The sequence below is a fragment of the Bombina bombina genome, chromosome 11 (genome assembly GCF_027579735.1).
Source record: "Bombina bombina isolate aBomBom1 chromosome 11, aBomBom1.pri, whole genome shotgun sequence".
Taxonomy (NCBI): domain Eukaryota; kingdom Metazoa; phylum Chordata; class Amphibia; order Anura; family Bombinatoridae; genus Bombina; species Bombina bombina.
In genome coordinates, this window is record NC_069509.1 from 111,902,914 (window position 1) to 111,909,007 (window position 6,094).

A 6,094-nucleotide genomic window follows, 5' to 3' on the forward strand; every position below is an offset into this window, starting at 1 on the left:
GCCTTTAGCTTGTTGCCGGCGACTTGTCCATGAGCTTCCAATAGGTCTTTGAGAATACCCTTCCTGAGCTCAGAGAACTGCTGCTCCATCTGAAGAGAGCTTCAGTTGGTGGTTTGGATGTTCCAGGTAGACGGAAGCATCCCACCGCTGCCAACCAGTTGTGATGGACACTGGCTACCTCGACTGGGTAGCTCCGCCAAGAGGGTCCTTTCTGTCCCTTGAACTTGTAGCTATAGAGCGGAGGAAAGTGATTATAGCTGGAACCCATCCAAATAACCAGAGAGAACCAGTATTCAGGTGGAACATGAACATACTTTATTGTGAAAACACACACTCTTTTATATACACCCAGGGCCAGCTCATCTTGATAAGGGTCTTATCAGACCCCCAGATCTCCCGCCATTCCTGCCCCTCCAGACAGGCTGGCACCCTCCATAGTGTCCATAGTCTCATAGAGTCCCAGTGATATGAAGTTGGTGGTTTCGGGGTGATCACGGGGGAGTGGTGGCACTTCAGGGTGTGGTTAGAAAGCCCTCAGTCCCCAGATGCCACAGTCCAATAATCAACATCATCTGTCGCTGGGGGCCGGAGCAGCGGCTGATCAAACGTACACCAGGTAAGCCATGGGTAGGGTTTGTAGAGGAGGGTCTGAAACCCCAAATTCCCAAGGGAGCTCCATTCCAGCAATCACCCCACCTCTTGCCCTCCCTAGGGGGTACCAATCCCCAAAAGAGTGGAGCTCTGGGGCAAAGGGCCACTGGAGCGACTTGGGGTAAAGGTTAGCGGGTATCCGGGGTGATGTGGCCGGCTGGAAGTTCCAGGAGCCCGGACAGTTGGAAAGAGGTTCGGCGGTCAGCAATTAGCTCTTCCGTGAGGAGATACAGGAAGAATTTGGGAGATACCGTAAAGCCCGAAAAGGCCAAAGCCGGTGTAAAAAGGAGTGAGCCAGGTAGTGGGGGGTGAGGGTAGCCTTGGCAACCTGGTATCCATGACATTTCCCACTAAGTTAATGAGTCTGATTAAGTTCCCTGGAGTGTGCTGAGGCTATAATGGTCTAGTTAAGTTATTAATGAGGGTGTCATTGTGGTATAGGAAAATGCTGGAGTGAAATACACTGGAATGAACCAGTTTTAAGCAGACTTGCTATTTTCCTGGATTATGCTGAAAATTAAGCTATCTGTTTGATTTACTGGATTTCTGCTGTGAACTACAAATAAACAGGGCCCAGGCCTTTTGAACTTGAGATCGGTTTGGGCGTGTTTTTCTTAAAACCCTAGAGGGTTGTGCAGGTAAAGTCACATATAAAAATCAATTTAAAAATATATTTAAACCAAGAAAATGTCGGTCTGCTGATGAAGGAGGCAAGTCCTCCGAAAACGTTACATCAATAAAGTAACTTTTGCTGTGAAAGACCTGAGAGTGCACTTTCTTTTGGATGCTATTTGTTGTTTAAAGTTGCACCCAGGCAGTTTTCCACTTGTGGGTAAGATCTGGAAATTTGGATATCTATATATATATATATATATATATAGTAACTAGCCGGTAGCCCAGCACTCCAACCTCCAGGGTATATCCAATACCTGGGTGCTGTCCTCAATGGTGCTTATACAAAATTCTCAAATATAAAGGGCACTCACAGGATTTTTTGCAATCCAAATAAATCTTTATTTCCAAAAAAATGTCAACGTTTTGGCCCCAACTTGGGCCTTTTTCAAGACAAAAATGTTAACATTCTTTAGAGAGCAACATAGCTCTAGTTGGCTCGTGCCGTACTCCCAAATAGTAAGCCTTAATAGCCATATATAATGATTTGGATATTTATTATATGACCTACAATAACATTTAAAAAAAAAAAAAAAATTCTCGAAATCGCTCTACTTAGCTTAAAACCAACTAAACTACCAACATTGCAAATCACTTGCATGTCTTTCTCTCTGCAGGGGATCACAGGTAAGGAGTGCAGGCGCAAAATTTTAATTTTATAAACTAAGGTCGGGTCATTATAGCAACAAACTTGTTATGGCGCTGTTGGAAGCATTACCACAGTGTTAACTTACCCATACATGAAAAGACCGACTGTGCGCATTGTGCAAAATATTTCAATGGAACCCTGGTCTTAAAATGGGGCTGTAAACTACTTTTAGTTGCCGGCTGCTTCGTTAGCTAACGGATTCATTTTTATGACTTAATGGAAATTAGCCCATGACTGATATTTTTAAGGTTCAGGTCTATATTGAAAATAAAGATTCAATTTATAAATAAAGATACTATTATGGTAAACTTCTGAATGTATTGGAAAAATATATCGTTTAAAATCAGTTCTAGCAGTTTTAGTTGCTGATTTATTTATTTTATTATGTATGCTAATGAGTATGACTGGTAATTTTTCCCGGAAAGGTGGTAACTCCTAACTGCAGGTCAGGGTTATCACTGAAACACATACAGAGGAAACAATTTGAAATTATATTTCCCTCTTTGGGAGAAAAGTTCAGTTACATTTTTATTTTAGCCCTATCCTAGGAATTCTTCATTTTATTTTAAGGAGTCCCAGATATTGGTGTTAATAACTGACCAATAACTATTAACAATGTTCAGCTTTTTCTAACTGGATATTTATATTACAGGTTTCTTCTGTGACTTTTGGTTATTATCAGCCTATGTCAAACTGTAAACTCACAATAGTCCACTAGAGGTCAGCATGGTATCAAAACACGCTCTTCTGTTAGAATCACCCACATGACAAGCTAGTGTGGCTTTCACTTTTTGCTTGTAATGGGATCATACCACTGTTAGATTTAGAGTTTAAAGGTAGGAAAATCTAATTTGTAAATCCAAGATGTACCTACTGTAATTTGTGTTTTGTATAATATTATATTAAAACTGTAATCATACTTAAAATTGTGTGCTATTTGAGAAATAACTCAGTATGGATATTTAAAAATAGAATTGTTATCTTGGGCAGTGGGGTATTGTTTGTCCTTATTTAGGGTTTGTATACTTATGTGTTACTGGCACCAATCTGTGTGTGTGTGTCATGTGTAGCCACAAGGATAATATTTTCTCTCTTTGTTTGCTACTGGAAGTCAAGAAAGGGTCAAATGACTGTAATTTATGCTATGGACAAAGAAGTAAAATTGGTGATTTGTATATTGGTGATCACTGCTGATATATACACAGTATATATATATATATATATATATATATATATGTGTGTGTGTGTGTGTGTGTATGTATTTGCATTTTGAAAATTGCTTTGAAAGTACGATGTAAATTCTTAATAAAAGTGCGCAATATAAACCATATTAAAAGCACTCAGCAAAATGCAAATTTAAATAACACTCAGCTAAATTACGAGTTTTGCGTTATGAGTGAAAAAGCATCGTTATGCTTCATAGCGCTGCTTTTTCCCTAACGCCGCTATTACAAGTCTTGTAGGTATAGGTGTACCACACACCTTTTTGGACATCACGCAACATCAGTACCGCACTTTTATAATGGAACTTCCATAGCGCCGGTATTACGAGTTGCCTGGGATGCCAAAAAGTGAGCGGTACACTCTATACTGATGAGATCCGTACCGCCATCTAAAGACAGTAGTTATGAGTTTTACGTTACAAAGCTGTAGCATAAAACTCATGAACTACCTATTAAACCCTAAACCAAGGCCCTCTCGCATTGCAAACACTATAATAAATTTATTAACCCCTAATCTGCCGCTCCTGACATTGCCGTCACTATTAAAATTTATTAACCCCTATTCCGCCGCTCCCCGACATCGTCGCCACTATAATAAACCTATTAACCCCTAAACCGCCAGCCTCCCGCATCGCAAACACTATTTAAAGATTATTAACCCCTAATCTGCCGTCCACCCACACCGCCGCTATAATAAACCTATTAACCACTAAACCGCAAGCCCCCCCAAACGAAATATACTTAAATAAACTATTAACCCCTAAACCTCTGACCTCCCACATCACTAACACTACATAGATATATTAACCCCTAAACCTAACCCTAACGTAACCCTAAGCCTAACCCTAACACCCCCTAACTTAAATATAATTAAAATAAAGCTAAATAAACCTTACAATTATTACCTAAATAATTCCTATTGTAAACTAAATACATACTTACCTGTAAAATAAAACCTATGCTAGCTGCAATATAACTAATAGTTATATTGTAGCTATCTTAGGTTTTATTTTTATTTCACAGCTAAGTTTGTATTTATTTTAACTAGGTAGACTAGTTAATAGTTATTAACTATTTAATAACTACCTAACTAAAATAAATACAAAGTTACCTGTAAAATAAAACCTAACCTGCCTTACACTAAAAACTAACTACAAAAAAATAAAATAAATTTAATTATTAAAATACAATTTTCTAAATTACAAAAATAATAAACACTAAATTACAAAAAAAGGGACTTTTGTGGGGCATTGCCCCAAATAAATCAGCTCTTTTACCTGTAAAATAAAATACAAACACCCCCCAACAGTAAAACCCACCACCCAACCAACCAACTCCCCCAAAATAAAAACCTATCTAAATAAACCTAAGCTAACCATTGCCCTGAAAAGGGCATTTGGATGGGCATTTAGTTCTTTTACATTGCCCAAACCATAAGCTTAAAAAAAAAACCACCCAAAAAAACCTTAAAAAAAACCTAACACTAACTCCCAACAATCCATTTACAGTTTTCGAAGTTCAGACATCCATCCTCATCCAGTCCGCGAAGTCATCATCCAGGCGGCAAGAAGTCTTCATCCGGGCAGCTTCTTCCATCTTCATCCAGCCGGCGAAGTCCTCATCCAGACGGCAAGAAGTCTTTATCCGGACGGCATCTTCTATTTTCAACCATCCGGCGCGGAGCGGGTCTATCTTTTAATAATTATTTTTTTTTTATTGTAATGTTAGTTTTTGGTGTAAGGCAGGTTAGGTTTTATTTTACAGGTAACTTTGTATTTATTTTAACTAGATAGTTATTAAATAGTTAATAACTATTTACTAACTAGTCTAACTAGTTAAAATAAATACAAACTTAGCTGTGAAATAAAAATAGAACCTAAGATAGCTACAATATAACTATTAGTTATATTGTAGCTAGCTTAGGTTTTATTTTACAGGTAAGTTTGTATTTAGTTTTAAATAGGAATTATTTAGGTAATATTTGCAAGGTTTATTTAGCTTTATTTTAATTATATTTAAGTTAGGGGGTGTTAGGGTTAGGCTTAGGGTTACGTTAGGGTTATGCTTAGGGTTAGGTTTAGGGGTTAATATATTTATTTAGTGTTAGTGATGTTGGAGGCCAGAGGTTTAGGGGTTAATAACTTTAGTATAGTGGCGGCGACATTGGGTGCGGCGGATTAGGAGTTAATATTTTTATTTATGTGGCGGCGATGTTAAGGGTGGCAGATTAGGGGTTAATAACATTATGTAGGTTGCGGCTATGTCGGGCGGCAAATTAGGGGTTAATAACTGTAATGTAGGTGGCGGCGATGTTAAGGGTGGCAGATTAGGGGTTAATATTTTTATTTAGGTGGCGGCGTTGTTAAGGGCGGCAGATTAGGTGTTAATAACATTATGTAGGTGGCGGCGATGTTAGGGGCAGCAGATTAGGGGTGTTTAGACTCGGGGTTTATGTTAGGGTGTTAGGTTTAAACATAACTTTTTCTTATCCCATAGACATCAATAGGGCTGCATTACGGAGCTTTTGTTTCCGCGATCGCAGGTGTTAGGCTTTTTTTCCCCCGGCTCTCCCCATTGATGTCTATGGGGAAATCGTGCTCAAGCATGTCAAAGCAGCGCTTGATGTCGGTGCGGTTTTGAGCTCAACACAACCATTTCTCCCGCACAAGCCTGCTTTTTTAAAACCTGTAATAGCAGCGCTATAGGGAGGTGAAATAACACCAAAAATGTTGCGGTCGTTAATTTCCCTATAGCGCTCAAAACTCGTAATCTAGCTGACTGCTAATTAATATTTAAAGTATTTACAACAATATTTATTTTATCTACACAGAAAAAAATTAATTAATGAGCCATATAATTTTAAAAAATTAAGTTAAAATCATCCCAAATAGTACAAAAT